At 39.9% G+C, this 18,921-nt stretch overlaps 1 long non-coding RNA gene and 1 pseudogene across 1 annotated transcript in view; one reads left to right on the top strand and one right to left on the bottom strand.

The window, feature by feature from the left end:
* Gm33067 overlaps positions 1–2,024 on the bottom strand; it is a 59,403-nt gene extending 57,379 nt beyond the window's left edge. The window contains exon 1 of the long non-coding RNA XR_882041.1: positions 2,005–2,024. This is a non-coding gene — a long non-coding RNA (predicted gene, 33067). The remainder of the gene's footprint in view (positions 1–2,004) is intronic.
* A 6,690-nt stretch (positions 2,025–8,714) lies between these two features.
* Gm1982 lies at positions 8,715–10,671 on the top strand (annotated as a pseudogene).
* The last annotated feature ends 8,250 nt before the right edge of the window (positions 10,672–18,921 follow it).

Here is an 18,921-nt window from a genome sequence, read left to right as displayed (position 1 = left end):
GTTGTTCCACAAATAGGATTGCAGATTCCTTTAGCTCCTTGGGTACTTTCTCTAGTTCCTCCATTGGGGGCCCTGTGATCCATCTAATAGATGACTGTGAGCATCCACTTCTGTCTTTGCTAGGCTCCGGCATCGTCTCACAAGAGACAGTTATATCAGGGTCCTTTCAGCAAAATCTTGCTGGTGTATGCAATGGTGTCAGCGTTTGGAGGCTAATCATGGGATGGATCCCTGAATATGGCAGTCTCTAGATGGTCCACCATTTTGTCTCTGCTCCAAACTCTCTCTCTGTAACTCCTTCCATGGGTGCTTTGTCCCAATTCTAAGAAGAGGCAAAGTGTCCTCACTTTGGTCTTCATTCTTCTAGAGTTTCATGTGTTTCATAAATTGTGTCTTATATCTTGGGAATTCTACTTTCTGGGCTAATATCCACTTATCAGTGAGTACATATCATTTGAGTTCTTTTTTGATTGGGTTAGCTCACTCAGGATAATGTTCTCCAGGTCCATCCATTTGCCTAGGAATTTCAAAAATTCATTCTTTTTAATAGTTGAGTGGTACTCCATTGTGTAAATGTACCACAATTTCTGTATTCATTCCTCTGTTGAGGGGCATCTGGGTTCTTTCTAGCTTCTGGCTATTATAAATAAGGCTGCTATGAACATAGGGGAGCATGTGTCCTTCTGACCGGTTTGGACATCTGGAAATATGCCAAGGAGAGGTATTGCGGGATCCTCCAGTAGTACTATGTCCAATTTTCTGAGGAACCACCAGACTGATTTCCAGAGTGGTTGTACAAGCTTGGAATCCCACCAACAATGGAGGAGTATTCCTCTTTCTCCACATCCTCACCAGCATCTGCTGTCTCCTGAATTTTTGATCTTAGCCATTCTGACTGGTGTGAGGTGGAATCTCAGGGTTGTTTTGATTTGCATTTCCCTGATGATTAAGGATGTTGAAAATTTTTTAGGTGCTTCTCTGCCAGTTGGTATTCCTCAAGTGAGAATTCTTTGTTCAGTTTTGAGCCCCATTTTTAATGGGGTTATTTGATTTTCTGGAGTCGACCTTCTTGAGTTCTTTATATATATTGGATATTAGTCCCGTATCTGATTTATCTTTTAGGTAAAGATCCTTTCCCAATCTGTTGGTGGTCTTTTGTCTTATTGACGGTGTCTATTGCCTTGCAGAAGCTTTGGAACTTTATGAAGTCCCATTTATCGATTCTCAATCTTACAGCACAAGCCATTGCTGTTCTATTCAGGAATTTTTCCCCTGTACCCATATCTTCGAGGGTTTTCCCTGCTTTCTCCTCTATAAGTTTCAGTGTCTATGGTTTTATGTGGAGTTCCTTAATCCACGTAGATTTGACCTTAGTACAAGGAGATACGAATGGATCAATTCGCATTCTTCGACATGATAACCACCAGTTGTGCCAGCACCATTTGTTGAAAATGCTGCCTGGAGAAGCACTTGAAAAATGTTCAACATCCTTAATCATCAGGGAAATGCAAATCAAAACAACCCTGAGATTCCACCTCACACCAGTCAGAATGGCTAAGATCAAAAATTCAGGTGACAGCAGATGCTGGTGAGGATGTGGAGAAAGAGGAACACTCCTCCATTGTTGGTGGGAGTGCAGGCTTGTACAACCACTCTGGAAATCAGTCTGGCGGTTCCTCAGAAAACTGGACATAGTACTACCGGAGGATCCAGCAATACCTCTCCTGGGCATATATCCAGAAGATGCCCCAACAGGTAAGAAGGACACATGCTCCACTATGTTCATAGCAGCCTTATTTATAATAGCCAGAAGCTGGAAAGAACCTAGATGCCCCTCAACAGAGGAATGGATACAGAAAATGTGGTACATCTACACAATGGAGTACTACTCAGCTATTAAAAAGAATGAATTTATGAAATTCCTAGCCAAATGGATGGACCTGGAGGGCATCATCCTGAGTGAGGTAACACATTCACAAAGAAACTCACACAATATGTATTCACTGATAAGTGGATATTAGCCCCAAACCTAGGATACCCAAGATATAAGATATAATTTGCTAAACACATGAAACTCAAGAAGAATGAAGACTGAAGTGTGGACACTATGCCCCTCCTTAGATTTGGGAACAAAACACCCATGGAAGGAGTTACAGAGACGGAGTTTGGAGCTGAGATGAAAGGATGGACCATGTAGAGACTGCCATATCCAGGGATCCACCCCATAATCAGCATCCAAACGCTGACACCATTGCATACACTAGCAAGATTTTATTGAAAGGACGCAGATGTAGCTGTCTCTTGTGAGACTATACCGGGGCCCAGCAAACACAGAAGTGGATGCTCACAGTCAGCTAATGGATGGATCATAGGGCTCCCAACGGAGGAGCTAGAGAAAGTAGCCAAGGAGCTAAAGGGATCTGCAACCCTATAGGTGGAACAACATTATGAGCTAACCAGTACCCCGGAGCTCTTGACTCTAGCTGCATATATATCAAAAGATGGCCTAGTCGGCCATCACTGGAAAGAGAGGCCCATTGGACTTGCAAACTTTATATGCCCCAGTACAGGGGAACACCAGGGCCAAAAAAGGGGGGGAGTGGGTGGGCAGGGGAGTGGGGGTGGGTGGATATGGGGGACTTTTGGTATAGCATTGGAAATGTAAATGAGTTAAATACCTAATAAAAAATGGAAAAACAAACAAACAAACAAACAAACAAACAAACAAAAAAAAAAAAAGAAAATGCTGCCTGTTTTCCACTGGATGGTTTTAGCTCCCTTGTCGAAGATCAAGTGACCATAGGTGTGTGGGTTCATTTCTGGGTCTTCAATTCTATTCCATTGGTCTACTTGTCTGTTTCTATACCAGTACCATGCAGTTTTTATCACAATTGGTCTGTAGTACAGCTTTAGGTCAGGCATGGTGATAACACCACAGGTTCTTTTATCCTTGAGAAGAGTTTTTGATATCCTAGGTTTTTTGTTATTCCAGATGAATCTGCTGATTGCCCTTTCTAATTCATTGAAGAATTGAGTTGGAATTTGACGGGGATTGCATTGAATCTGTAGATTGCTTTTGTCAAGATAACCATTTTTACAATGTTGATCCTGCCAATCCATGAGCATGGAAGATCTTTCCATTTTCTGAGATCTTCTTTAATTTCTTTCTTCAGAGACTTGAAGTTTTTATCATACAGATCTTTCACTTCCTTAGTTAGAGTCACGCCAAGGTGTTTTATATTATTTGTGACTATTGAGAAGGGTGTTTTTTCCCTAATTTCTTTCTCAGCCTGTTTATCCTTTGTGTACAGAAAGGCCATTGACTTGTTTGAGTTAATTTTATATCCAGCTACTTCATTGAAGCTGTTTATCAGGCTTAGGAGTTCTCTGGTGGAATTTTTAGGGTCATTTATATATACTATCATATCATCTGCAAAAAGGGATATTTTGACTTCTTCCTTTCCAATTTGTATCCCCTTGATCTTCTTTTATTGTCTAATTGTTCTGGCTAGGACTTCAAGCATAATGTTGAATAGGTACAGAGAGAGTGGACAGCCTTGTCTAGTTCCTGATTTTAGAGGGATTCCTTCCAGCTTCTCACCATTTACTTTGATGTTGGCTACTGGTTTGCTGTAGATTGCTTTTATCATGGTTATGTATGGACTTTGTATTCCTGATCTTTCCAAGACTTTTATCATGAATGGGTGTTGGATTTTGTCAAATGCTTTTTCTGCATCTATCGAGATGATCATGTGGTTTTTGTCTTTGAGTTTTTTTATATCCTGGATTACGTTGATGGATTTCCGTATATTGAACCACCCCTGCATCCCTGGGATGAAACCTACTTGGTCAGAATGGATGATTATTTGAATGTGTTCTTGGATTCCATTAGTGAGAAGTTTATTGAGGATTTTTGCATTGATATTCATAAGGGAAATTGGTCTGAAGTTCTCTATCTTTGTTGGGTCTTTTTGTGGTTCAGTTATCAGAGTAATTGTGGCATCATAGAACAAGTTGGGTAGAGTATCTTCTGTTTCTATTTTGTGGAATAGTTTGTGAAGAACTGTGATTAGATCTTCTTTGAAGGTCTGATAGAACTCTGCACTAAACCCATCTGGTCCAGGGCTTTTTTTGGTTGGGAGACTATTAATGACTGCTTCTATATCTTTAGGGTATATAGGACTGTTTAGATCATTAAACTGATCTTGATTCAACTTTGGTACCTGGTATCTGTCTAGAAACATGTCCATTTCATGCAGGTTCTCCAGTTTTGTTGAGTATAGCCTTTTGTAGAAGGATCTCGTGGTGTTTTAGATTTCTTCATGATCTGTTGTTATGTCTCCTTTCATTTCTGATTCTGTTAATTAGGATGTCTTCCCAGTGCCCTAAGTGAGTCTGGCTAAGGGTTTATCTATCTTGTTGATTTTCTCAAAGAACCAGCTCCTCGTTTGGTTGATTCTTTGAGTAGTTCTTCTTGTTTCCACTTGGTTGATTTCGGACCTGAGTTTGATTATTTCCTGCCATCTACTCCACTTGGCTGAATTTGCTTCCTTTTGTTCTAGAGCTTTTAGGTGTGTTGTCAAGCTGCTAATGTGTGTTCTCTCTAGTTTCTTTTTGGAGGCACTCAGAGCTATGAGTTTTCCTCTTAGAAATGCTTTCATTCTGTCCCATAAGTTTGGGTATGTTGTGGCTTCATTTTCATTACACTCCAAAAAGTCCTTAATTTCTTTCTTCATTCGTTCCTTGACCAAGGCATCGTTGAGAAGAGTGTTGTTCCCTTTCCACATGAATGTTGGCTTTCTATTATTTATATTGTTATTGAAGATGAGCTTTAGTCCATGGTGATCTGATAGGATGCACGGAACAATTTTAATATTTTTGTATATGTTGAGGCTTTTTTTGTGACCAATTATGTGGTCAATTTTGGAGACGGTACCATGAGGTGCTAAGAAGAAGGTATATCCTTTTGTTTTAGGATAAAATGTTCTGTAGATATCTGTTGGATCCATTTGGTTCATAACTTCTGTTAGTTTCACTGTGTTCCTGTTTAGTTTCTGTTTCCATGATCTGTCTGTTGGTGAAAGTGGTGTATGGAAGTCTCCCACTATTATTGTGTGAGGTGCAATGTGTGCTTTGAGCTTTACTAAAGTTTCTTTAATGAATGTGGCTGACCTTGTATTTGGAGCATAGATATTCAGAATTGAAAGTTCCGCTTAGAGGATTTTACCTTTGATGAGTATGAAGTGTCACTCCTTGTCTTTTTTGATGACTTGGGGTTGGAAGTCGATTTTATTAGATATTAGAATGGCTACTCCAGCTTGTTTCTTCAGACCATTTGCTTGGAAAATTGTTTTCCAGCCTTTCATTCTAAGGTAGTGTCTATCTTTTTCTCTGAGATGAGTTTCCTGTAAGCAGCAAACTGTTGGGTCCCGTTTGTGTAGCCAGTCTCTTAGTCTATGTCTTTTTATTGGGGACTTGAGTCAATTAATATTAAGAGATATTAAGGAAAAATAATTATTGCTTCCTGTTATTTTTGTTGCTAAAGTTGGCATTCTGTTCTTGTGGCTGTCTTCTCTTAGGTTTTTTTGAGGGATTACCTTATTGCTTTTTCTAGGACGTGGTTTCTGCCCTTGTATTGGTTTTTTCTGTTATTATCCTTTGAAGGGCTAGATTGGTGGAAAGATAATCTGTGAATTTGGTTTTGTCGTGGAATACTTTGTTTTCTCCATCTATGGTAATTGAGAGTTTGGCTGGGTATAGTGGCCTGGGCTGACATTTGTGTTCTCTTAGTTTCTGTATAAAATCTGTCCAGGCTCTTCTGGCTTTCATAGTCTCTGGTGAAAAATCTGGTGTAATTCTGATAGGCTTGCCTTTATATGTTAATTGACCTTTTTCCCTTACTGCTTTTAATATTCTATCTTTATTTAGTGTGTTTGTTGTTCTGATTATTATGTGTTGGGAGGAATTTCTTTTCTGGTCCAGTCTATTTGGACTTCTGTAGGCTTCTTGTATGTTCATGGGCATCACTTTCTTTAGGTTTAGGAAGTTTTCTTCCATAATTTTGTTGAAGATATTTGCCAGTCTTTTGAATTGAAAATCTTCATTCTCATAAACTCCTATTATCATAAGGTTTGGTCTTCTCATTGTGTCCTGGATTTCCTGGATGTTTTGAGTTAGGATCTTTTTGCATTTTCCATTTTGTTTTTTGATTGTTGTGCCAATGTTCTCTATGGAATCTTCTGCACCTGAGATTCTCTCTTCCATCTCTTCTATTCTGTTGCTGATGCTTGCTTCTATGGTTCCAGATTTCTTTCTAGGGTTTCTATCTCCAGCGTTGCCTCACTTTGGGTTTTATTTATTGTGTCTTCTTCCCTTTTTAGGTCTTGGATGGATTTATTCAATTCCCTCACCTGTTTGGTTGTGTTTTCCTGCAATTCTTTAAGGGATTTTTTGCTTCCTCTTTAATGTCTTCTACCTGTTTAGAGGTGTTCTCCTGTATTTCTTTAAGTGAGTTTTTAAAGTCCTTCTTGATGTCCTCTACCATCATCATGAGATATGTTTTAAATCCGGGTCTAGCTTTTTGGGTGTGTTGGGGTGCCCTGGACTGGATAAGTGGGAGTGCTGGGTTCTGATGATGGTGAGTGGTCTTGGTTTCTGTTAGATAGTTTCTACATTTACCTTTCGCCCTCTGTTGATCTCTGGAGTTAGTTGTTATAGTTGTCTCTGTTTAGAGATTGTTCCTCTGGTAATTCTGTTACCCTCTATCAGCAGATTTGCGAGACAAGCTCTCTCCTCTGAGTTTCAGTGGTCAGAGCACTCTCTGCAGGCAAGCTCTCCTCTTACAGGGAAGGTGCACAGATATCTGGCGTTCAAACCTCCCTCCTGGTAGAAGATGAAGGCCCAAAACAGGACCTTTCCCAGAGGCTGTGTTGCTTTGGCCTGTCCCAGAAACTATTAGTTTCTGTAGTGCACACTCTCACATGTGCAGATTACTTTCGGTGGAGTCCCGGAACCAAGATGACTCCCGAAGATGCTGAGGGACAGCCCACCTGGGTCGGGCAGACACCTTTCCTGTTCAGGAAAATGGCCAGATGTCTAGAGCCCGATAAGGGCGCTGCCTTAGAACCTCTGTGGCTCCCGCCTCTCCCAGAAACTGTTAGCTTCTGTAGTGCACACTCTCACCTGTGAAGACTATTTTCAGCGGAGTCCTGGAACCAAGATGCCTTGAGCCAATGATGAGGGAAAGCCCTCCAGGGACGGGCGAACACCTGGAAGGTGACAGGACCAGCTGTTGAAGGTCCTACGAGGCCAGTACAACAACTGCAGCTTAAGGAAGTTTTTCTATTTCCGCAAATACTAGGCACTGGTCTCTCCCCAGGACTTCCCGACCACAAGACAGCAGAGATACAAGGAGAATCGAAAATTTTCATTCTCATCTACTCCTATTATCCTAAGGTTTGGTCTTCTCATTGTGTCCTGGATTTTTTGGATGTTTTGAGTTAGGATCTTTTTTAATTTTCCATTTTCTTTGATTGTGCTGATGTTCTCTATGGAATCTTCTGTACCTGACATTCTCTCTTCCATCTCTTGTATTCTGTTGCTGATGCTCGCATCTATGGTTCTAGATTTCTTTCCTAGGGTTTCTATCTCCAGCGTTGCCTCACTTTGGGTTTTATTTATTGTGTCTACTTCCCTTTTCAGGTCTTGGATGGTATTATTCAATTCCATCACCTGTTTCCTTGTGTTTTCCTGCAATTTTTAAGGGATTTTTGTGCTTCCTCTTTAAGGTCTTCTACCTGTTTTGCAGTGTTTTCCCGTGTTTCTTTAAGTGAGTTATTAAAGTCTTTCTTGATGTCCTCTACCATCATCATGAGATATGCTTTTAAATCCGGGTCTAGCTTTTCTGGTGTGTTGGAGTGCCCAGGACTGGGTGGGGTGGGAGTGCTGCGTTCTGATGATGGTGAGTGGTCTTGGTTTTTGTTAGTAAGATTCTTATGTTTGCCTTTTGCCATCTGGTAATCTCTGGATTTCGTTGTTGTAGTTGTCTTTGGTTAGATCTTTTTCCTCAGGTGTCTATGTTAGCCTCTATCAGCAGACCTGGGAGACTAGCTCTCTCCTGAGTTTCAGTGTTCAGAGTACTCTCTGCAGATAAGCTCTTCTCTTGCAGGGAAGGTGCCCAGATATCTGGTGTTCGAACCTGCCTATTGGCAGAAGTTGTGATCCACTCACAGAGGTCTTAATATCCCGTGGAGGGTCCTGTGTATACCTTGCGGGTGTCTTCAGACTCGGCGCCCAAGCTACCCCGGTGCTGTCAGGGACCGTAAGGGGCTTGTGCCCGTGATCCGTTGGTCTCCGTTTAATCACCGATAATTTCTTGGCTCCAGCTAACCAGCATCAATACTCCCAGTAACACAAAGATTCACTTTAGTGGTTCTGGTATCTTGTAAATCACAGGTGATTATCCAGTCCCAGGAAATCAAAACTGAAATTTCACAAGTCAGGCCTCCATCTTCTGCATTGTTCTCAACAGTGTCTTCCAAGCTCCTACACGACATCCCACAGAGCTCTTAACACCAAATGGATCTTTTAGCCTAAGTTCCTAAGTCCTTCCACTAATATGGTCAGATTGTCACAGGAATACCCCACTAGGCTGGTACCAATTTTCCTGTAATGCTACAAAAGGAGAAAATCATGTTTACCATGTACTGACTTTTTTCCTTGACTCTTTTGCAGTGGTGGAACTGGATTCATCCCTGGGATTGTCATCTAGGGGCCAAATAATTTGTCTGCTGCAGAGTCCAGAGTTCTACATCACTTGCAACCCAGTTTCCCAGAGGAAGACACCATCTGTTGATGGGGATGGGCCATTAACAACACCTATCCCTAGCCATGCAAAATTCCTCGCCTTGCCTGCAGCTCCAAGCTCTGAACGAACAGAGATTAAAAACATGCATGAGATGGAAATTGAGCATTTGATGCCTGGGGATGCCTATGAGGGTACTAAAGAAAACCAAGACCCGCCATTCCTCCCTTTATCACACCCTGACTTGCAGCAGACTCTGCACTGCACTGACACTGGGAGAATAAGACAGACATCTGCTTCTGACAATGCCAGCTTGGGAGGCATCCACCTGGGTCTGGAAGAGAAAGGAACACTGGACAGTTTGATGGTGTCCACTATTGACTTTGCAGATATCACTACATTGGTGGCAGATATTCACCTTCCCCAACTCTTCAACTTCCTCACAGGCCTAGATCAATACCAAGATTCAACAGTAACTGAATCCAAAGACTCCACAGTCATCTGGAGGGATCAGGCCCAGGAAAACTCCAGAGTCATCAGTGGGTTCTCTGAATAGCTGAGAAAGAAAGACCATACCACCTCTGAGTTGATTGATGGAGCTCCTCATGCCAAAATCCAAATCTGGGATCTGATGGAGGGAGAAGGGGCTATGGCCAGTGTTTGGGTCATTGACAGGGCTATTGACAACATGGCTAAGGACTTGGAGGGCAAAACTCCCAAATTGTCACCCATAATGCCCAAGCAGAGCTAGGGGACAAGGGCAAGACAAGACCAAATGGACCAGAGAAAATAATTCCAAGAAAACAGAGGAGTTCAAGAAGTCAAGGAACAGAGTCAAAGCTCAAGAGAAGCCCACCATCCCCAAGAACAAGATAAAGAGTGATCTACCTGAGCTTAGCCACAACAGCTTTAAAAAGCCTAGAACCCACCTTGGCATGCACATGCTGGAGTCTGTGCAGGTCTTCCACCCTCTGGGGAAGAAGAGTGAGAAGAAACCTGCCACCACTTCTTCCCAGGCTCTAGGAACTTCTAGCAACAACAAATATCCCAAGCCAGGCCCAGCCACAACAGTACTACAGGATATGCCACATGAGTGCCAGGGCCCTGACAAAACTCCAGGCAAGGTTCAGAGAGCAGAGAGCAGTGCTCTCAAGGACTGTCCATCTCAGTATGAGCTGCCCCCAGCTGGGATGGTCAGGTTAGTAGCTCTGCCTTTCCCAACCCAAGAACAGCCTCAAACCAGACCTGTTTCTAGAAAGCCCCTCAATCTGGCTTCACACAGGCCCACTACAGCTTACTCTGAGAGGTGTCATTTTCACTCAGCTCAGCTTACCACACTCAAGCCATCCCAACCACCTTCTATCAGCAAATCTTTGATGGCTTCTGCCAAGTCAGCTCTGCCAATTTCTTCCAGTGCCACACGATCTAATGTAACCAACATTATCCACTTTAGCACTGTGCCTCAGTCAGGCACCTTGAGGCCTACATCCTATATAGAACCATCTCAGACTTCCCTCCAGAGGGAGCTTCTTTCTGCTGACAAGAACAACGTGTCAGCACCACTTGAACCTCAAATTCAATATCTGTTGCAAGACTTCAGCCGCCAACCCATTCCATGGAGAAAAGTTGACATTGTGGGACCAGTTGTCTCACAGCCCATCACAAAAGAGCAGAGGCCAGAGAGGGAGGCCATGAAGAGGAGGGCTCAACAGGAGCGAGAGAATGCTGCCAAGTACACCTCTCCTGGGAAACTGCAGCTTTTTCTCCAGAGGGATAAAATATGGAAATTTCCCGACACTATGGCTATGCAATGTAAGAGCTGCCCAGATCTTTCAGTGTGGACAAGGATAAATGTAGACACTGATACATACGTATACATGAGTATTATATGAATGTGTAGTAGTGACATGGGTACATCTGTGTTATGTAAATGTTTGTTTATAGAAATTGACAGACAAATTTTCTATCATACTTGTAAATATTTGAACAGTAAAATTGACTGGAGAAATTTAAGTCAATCCTTTAATTCATGGTATATACTGGATTTGTTTTTATTCTCATGACTTTAATTTTTAAAAATCTAGGTTGCTCAAGTGATATATATTACATATTATATCATATGATATAAAATTCTGATAAAATTTAATATTAAAGCAATTCATCACTAGCTATAGTGGTAATAAATTTATTCTCCTTGAGCTTATTTTCATTGTACTAATCACTGGACATGGTTTGTTCTCTAAAATTTATACTGTAACCTGAAGACACTCGAGCTGTTACCAGTTCCTCTCACCCCAGCTCTTACTCATTATTCTGTAACAGAACGCTTCCTGGTATTTTGTGAGATGAAATACAGGCTTTCATTTATATATAACCTAGCACTCATACACGAGAAAAATATTATCAGGACGAATATGTTTCTGAAATGTACTGAATTAGATAAATGTATTTGTCTCAAGTTGTATCCATTTCTGAAAATACTTTATTTTAAAGTGTGTGTCTCCTCTATATATATTCTTTGGCAACATGTGTGTGTAGTTCCAACAAAGGCAAGATAAGCGTGTCAGAACTCTGGTTCTGGAATTGAAGAAGGTTGAAAGGCACCATGAGACAGCTAGTAACTCAGACTGGGGTTTCTCCAAGAACAATATGCGGTTGTGTATACTGAGACATCTCACCTGGCCCAGGCAGAATGCAGATTTGTGTAAATAACATAATTTCATTTTCTTTATGGCTGAAAATACATCTTTATCTATGCCCAACATGTTTTCCTCACCCATGATGAGGCTTTTGAACACCAAGCTTGGTTTTTTTTTTCTTTTGCAATTTATTGCAGAAATGGCTGCAGTCAGCAATGATGCACAAGGATCTCTCCAGGACACCAAGCTTGATTCCCTAATTTATTGCAGATATGGCTGCAGTCAGCACTGATGCACAAGGACCTCTCCAATATGTTGAGTTCTTTAGAATGGTATACTTTAACCATTTGGTAGGCCAGGTTTTGGCTTTTGGAGAACCCTCCAAATTGACATCCAAACAGGCTGGAATACTTCACATCACCACCAACAGCTCATAGCTTCCTGTGCATTCCCTCAGAGGGACTTTGGATGACATTTCCTGAAGTTTCACTGTACAATTCTGATTCTTCCTGAGTCTGGGGAAATTATTTGCTTTCAACAAAGTGAGTTGCCTTTCTTCTTATGATGCTGATATTTTTCTAATTGTAAATAATATAAATACTAATCTTCTAAGATATCTATAGAAAATATTTGCCTCTGTACTTGAGGCCATATTAACTCCTTTCTTAGCTGGGAAGGATCCCTTTACTTACCCTGAGGAACAGTTTGTGAACTGTCAGGATTTCTTGCATGGCTGGGGTTCTTCTACATCCTTGCCTATCCCTGTACCTTGAAGTCTATGTGCTACTCTGTGCTCTGACAGTTTCACACTTGTTACATTAAGGGCTCTGATGCATATGGCATTGGCCTTTATCAGGGTGATATTTCATCAAGCTAATTATAGCTATATTTATAAAATTTGGTTTCCTTTTAGTTTCTTGAAATATAGTATCTCTCCATAGCACTAGATGTCCTAGAACTAACTATGTAGACCAGGATAGTATTGAACATAGAGGAATCTGCCTCCTTCTGTGCCTAACATGGCCTGTACTTCTATCTCCAGAGGGCTGGAGCTAAAGGAATACTCCACCATGCCATGCAGAATCACGTTTCTTTCTTTATATAAGAATATCCAATTTTCACATCATTTGAGAAAGAGGTAATATTTTAGCCAAAATGCATTTTTTATCTATCTAAAAAACAAGAGATTTAACTAATGTATTTACAACTGGAAGTCAACTCAGATACATTTATCTAAAATCTCTTTTATGCCATTAGTAGGCTGTCCTACTTACCATGGCAGTGACAAAATGACTTCATATGGGGTGCCAGTTTTCTATCCAGGATATTTTGCACTTTCTGTTAGTGCTGATTGCTTTTCTTCTGGGAAAAATGACATTGGAATTTTACTGGCTGATTGTATCCAAACTTTGATAGATTTTCATAGATTAGGTATTTTCAAAATATCAAATTGACAACATCTGTGAAGGCCCAATCCTGTCCAGTATAACAAGAGATATTTGCTGTCCAGAGCAACCCTTGGAGGGAACATTAACAAGGACAACATTAAAGATCCCACCACTTGAACACATTATCCTCATAAGGGAAAATTTTGGTAGAAGAGAATGATGGAAAGCCATAAATTAGGGAGATCTTTAATTATATCATTTCTTATGTGCTGCTTTAACTCCAGTTATGGGCACTGGCATGGTACCCCGGTGCTTTTGATGTAAGAGCACATAATTCTTTGAATTTCCTCAGTGTTTGTTATGTCTCTCTTTTCATTTGAATTTATTTGAATAGTGTCCCTCTGTATTTTGGTTAAGGGTTTGTCTATCTTGTTGATTTTCTCAAAGACAAGCTCTTGGTATCATTGACACTTTGTATTGTTTTATTTCTAACTGATTGCAGGCCTGAGTTTGGTTACTCCCTGACTTCTATTTCTCTTTAGTGTAATTGCTTTATTCTCTCTCTAGAGCTTTCAGGTGTACATTTAAATTGCTGGTATGAAACTTTCTAATCTCTTTATGGTTTCCTCATACCACTGCTTTCATTGTGTCCCATAAATTTGGGTATGTTATCCTTCATTTTCACTGAACTCCATAAAGTCTTCAATTTCTTTATTTATTCCTTCCTCTGCTTATTGAGGAGAGAGTTGTTTAATTTCCATGACTGTTTCCAGGACTGATGTTTTGTTTTTGTTGAAGTCCAACGTTAATCCATGGTAGTATGATAAGATACAAGGTCTTATTTCACTTTTCTTGTGTCTGTTGAGGTTTGTGACCAAATATATGGTCAATTTTAGAGAAGGATCCATGAGGTGCTGAGAAGAAGGCACATTTGTGTGTGTGTGTGTTTAGGTGAAATATTCTGTAAAAGTTTATTAGGTTCAGTTGATTCATAATGACTGTTAGTTCCATTCTTTCTGTTTAGCTTTTGTCTAGATGATCTGTCAATTGGTGAGAGTGGGGTGTTGAAGTCTCCCATTATTATGTGGGGTTTGATATATTGTTTAAGATTTAGCAATGTTTCTTTTACAAATGTGGGTTGACTCGTGTTTGAGGCATAGATATTGAGAATTGAGATATTATCCTGATATACTTTTTCTTTGATGAGTACAATGTGTGCATCCCTACCTCTCTTTGATTAATTTTGGTTGAAAGTCTAGAGTGGTAACTCCAGCTTGCTTCTTTGGTTCCTTTGCTTGAAAAACTTTTTCTAGACCTTTTCTCTGAGGCAATGTTTATGTCTATTACTGAGGTGTCTTTCTTGTATGGAGGAAAATAATGGATCTTGTATTTTGCATCCATTCTATTAGTCTATATATTCTTATTGGGGAATTGAGTCTATGATGTTGAGAAATATTAATGTCCATTGTGATTTGCTGTTATTTTGAGGGTGGTGGTGTTAGTGTGTATGTGTGTGTGACTCCATATTGTAACAAAGGTTGTCTTAACACCTATTTTACATATTTTAGGTAAAATTTGATTTAAGGTCATTTTCTTGTGCTTTGTTTGTGTTAGTATATTCTGGGCTTGCCATAGTAGGGTAGCTAGGCTCTGAAGATATCATATTGCTCTGGCTTTTATGGATTATGTCATTTCAAGGGACTTTAATCATCTGGATGGCTTTGATCCCTGAATGTTCCTGTTGTAGTAGGTACTGGAATGGCCCTGAATTCACTTCTCATATTTCTCAAAACTTATCTAAATCCTTTAACATATCTTGACATCCCCAGTACCTTGTAAAGGCAGAACAAACTATCTCCTTCTTTAAAATAATCTTTGTCAAACTGTCCCAAGAACTTCACCCTAGTTGGGTAAACCTGCTGCTACCTCTTCTCAGGCCATGTACTCTCGCCATGTGATCTCTTTCCATCTCAAGATAATTTCCCTACTCCCTTATGTCTCAGAGGACACCAAGATCAAACGCCTTTTCCCCAGTTCCAGAAAAATGAGGCTTTACTCTATAAGCTATGCTCAACTCTACTGGATTGGCCATAGATTCCCCTCCACCCCCCGTTTGCATCTGTCTAGGGTAACTGTTACATATTAAGATCTGAGGATTGAAAATCCCTCACTTATAATAAAAAGTACTTCCAAATAGGTCTTGGGAATTTTTCTATAGAACAATTAGAATTCCCATTATTCCTGTATCCATGCCCCTTCCTTCATTTAATGACTTTTCTGTCTTTGTCCTCTGTGACCAGACAAATAGTTATTTTAAAGAATAGCCAGACAGAGTAGAGGCTTCCCACAGTGGTCTTGTCAATACTATTTGTCACATGTGCATCCTCACTCTGATTCCCTCCTCTGTTGAAAAGAGGGTACTCTCTACCTCTATATCCAAGACCAATACAATCCTAAGTAGGAAACAGGTATTGCTGGTAAACTCTACTGTTTCTTCAACATTTGGGATCCAGTAAGCATGATCAATATCCAGAGAATATCCTAATTACTCAACCCATGAATATAGGAGTAGAAGACATAATTATACATACTACCAAGGTTATTACCTCTTTAACACTTTATCATAAATAATATAAACCCGTCATTTTATCTCCTGCTTTTGACTCTAATCTTGGCCTACTGGCTCCTTAATGTCATACAACCTTGCCAATTTGGAGATTTCTGGCAATCTGTTCCTCCTGAAACAAGCTCACAACTGTCACTTAAAGCTTCTTCTATAACTCTTTACCTTACCATTCACCAACTTCCCTGATCCCTATGTTGTCATGACTCCTTACCTTTTTCAATTTACCCTCTTTGGCATGGCAACCTGCTTCAAGGCATTCAGGACACACTTTGTAGGGACATTAAATCTTCTAGACTACATAAAACTTTAACTCTTGATACCTTATTATCCCCAGTGCCCTACAGTCCATAATACCTTGATTGTTATGGTACTCAAGTTTATTATTGCGCTGCTAGTTTGTTGCATCATACTATTTATCTTCCCCAAATTGGGGGGGGGGGATAAATGGAGAAGAGGCTGTACCACTTCCCGTCCTGGACTCAATTGATGCATGACATAATAAAAAGGCAGCTTAAATCTTGCTTCTCCTGGCTGTCATAGAAATAACTGCATGTGTTGTCACATGGACAGCAGGACTGTCCATTTTGTGGATAATGTATCATTTGTTTTCTTCCCAGTGCATCTAGGAACTGTAACAGGTGGGCCAAACCATACTCACTTTCAAGGACAAATTGAATCCCTGGCTACAGAGGTATTCCAAAAACTAAAGGGGATTAGATCTTCTCATAGCTGAAAAAGATGGCCTTTGTCTCTTCCTCCCTGAGAAATGCTGCTTCCATGTTAACCAATCAGGTTTAGTAAAAACAAAATAACAAACAAACAAACAAACAAACCTCTAAAAAGGTAAGGCACAACTCAATCCGTCCAGGCCCTGGACATTTGAGGACCCTATATGTAAGTGAACACTTCTTTTCCTGACCCTTCTCATTTTTCTGCTTTTACTAATCAAACCATGCTTTAGAAATTTCTTCTCTACATTTTCCAATGACTAATTAAAAACAAATCCCTAAACAATCAGTTATAATTATACAACTACCAAACACTAGGCAGAGCTGGACGTAATATTAACATTTATTTTCCTGTTGTGTTTTCTACAAGGTTTACTGCCTCTATCAGCTAATCTTGGTCTAGTCCTAAAAGCTTCTAGCCTCTGTAAAATCTCATCTAGGCCTAGAACATTTTCAGCCTCTGAGACATTTTGATTTCTGACTGGCTGATTTAACTCATGTGTTCTAGCTCAAACTCATCTCCCAGCTGAATTACAAATCTGGCCTTTTTTCTCCTCCTTTGAATTGCTTTGCTTGACTTCAAAAATTCTAAAAATCTTTTTTTTTAATCTTTTGGCTCCTTCCCTTTCTTTTGCTTGTTCTTTGGTTACCTTTATCTAGCTTGTTCTCTCTTCAATCTGTCTCCTTAAAACTCTACTGGTAAGACTGCCTTCTTCCTCATGTCTGTGCTGCTCTGTTCTCTACCTCTCAAATCAACTGTTCTTCATGAATTTTACAGTATTCCTCTATTGTGCTCTCTTTTCCTGTACTATATGTCTCTCCCTTAAGTAGCTTCCCTCGTCTCTCTTCCCATGAGAGTTGGGTGTGTCCTATTCTATCAAACCTTTCACTGATTCATCATTTTTCCTGCTATTCACGCTTCATTTTCAAATATGGTTACTTCCTTCATTATTTGGGATTAAAGGTAATTTCTAAGGGTTTATGTGTATTGCTGTCAGAGTGACTAAAGTTATGTGCTAAGAGGTAAGTACACCCTAACTTTTAAAACAGGTTCAAATATCCTGTAACAGCTGGAGGCACATGATTACTGAATTTGTCTTGAATATTCTCTGATGGTGAGGATCAACATTGCCCTGAAGATGACAGCAGGAAGTAGTATAAGGAGCACAGCACTCTCATTCCCTGCCTTAACATCACCCGTCTCAGATTCTACATTTTGTAAAATAATAAACAAAAATAGGGATGTTAGCAGGCATTTCTACCAGCCTGCTCTCAGGGACCTAGTGACAGCAGGATACATTATCACTAGTGGCCAAGATGTGACACATTTTCACTGTCACCATGAGTCATGTATCCTCCCAATCACATGTACTACTCACCTTATAAAAAGCCAGTGCCTCTTTTTCTTGTTCTCTTTTCCTTTCACCCACACTCAGAGACAGCCTCTGCATATCCCATCCCCTGAATTACCCTTCCACATCAGATCTTTTGCATGTGGAATCTGAGGCTTAAATCACACCTTCAATTTCAGAAACAACTCATAAAATGATAAAAAATGGGATACATTCCTTAAAAATAAAAATTATCAAAATATCACAGCCTACACAGTTTGTCCAACAGCAGAAAAAAATAGGAATTGGCTTCCCAAATTTAGAGTAGGAGCCATGATTCACATACCAACTGCCCTCCCTTTAAAATCGTTAACTTGTAAGCCTGTTTAGGTAGACCAATGACCCTTGACTAACAAGAAATTATATATGTTTGAACAGCTAATAAAAGAACAGTTAGAAGCTAATCATTTAGAGGAAACTTCTAGTCTTTCAATTCTTCTGAATTTATAATAAAAAAGAAATCTGGAAAATCAAGACTGTCAACTGATTTGAGAGCTGTAAACAAAGTAATTCAATCAAGTTTGTCTTTATAGCATGGGATACATTTACTTTCTTTATTACCTAAAGATTTGCCTATTATGGTTATTTTTTCATGATTATTTCTTTCACTATCCTTTTAAAGGAACAAGATACAGAGAAATTTGCTTTCATGGTGTTTACTTATACTAATACCCAACCTGTAAAACAATGCCAATGGAAAGTCATTTCTAAAAGAATATTAAATAGTGTACAATCTAAAATAAATTCAAGACCAAACTATACTAGCAGTCCAAGTGCAGAGCCAGGTAAGGAAACTCACCAGCTAAACAATAATCTCCTCAACATAATTAAGCATAGCTTAGACAAAAGGGGGAAATGTAGCAGAATTTTAGAAGAGCCATCATATGTGGCATGAATTCCAGAGTGATGACCTATAGGCTTCAAAGTAGCCCTCTTCAGTGATTGTTATTTGAGATTTTATGGAGTTGTCCCTTTGAAGGATTCTCAGAGCCTTTGTATAACTTAGTTTAGAGGCATACCTGGCAAACCAGGAAATCTCATATGCATTAGAATTGTGTAGGTAATAAGTGGTTTCTTCAAAAGGAGGGTATGTAAAAACTGACTCACATAGCCTCTTCCTCTTTCTTCCATCCTACCACATAAAGCAGAATACTAGTACCTGGCCACATACTCTGAGAGAGCAAGCAACTCCCTACAGATACACGAATGTTGAAATAATCCTCTATATGCTACCAGATCACCACTGATTAAAGCTAGATATAAACAACAGAAAGTACAGAGAGCTTAAAGTATTATGGAAACTGAACAGTTCTCTACTGGATGAAAAATGGGCCAGGCAAAAAAAG

The sequence above is a fragment of the Mus musculus genome, chromosome 7 (genome assembly GCF_000001635.26).
Source record: "Mus musculus strain C57BL/6J chromosome 7, GRCm38.p6 C57BL/6J".
Classification (NCBI taxonomy): Eukaryota; Metazoa; Chordata; class Mammalia; order Rodentia; family Muridae; genus Mus; species Mus musculus.
This window is presented reverse-complemented; position numbering and strand designations above follow the sequence as displayed.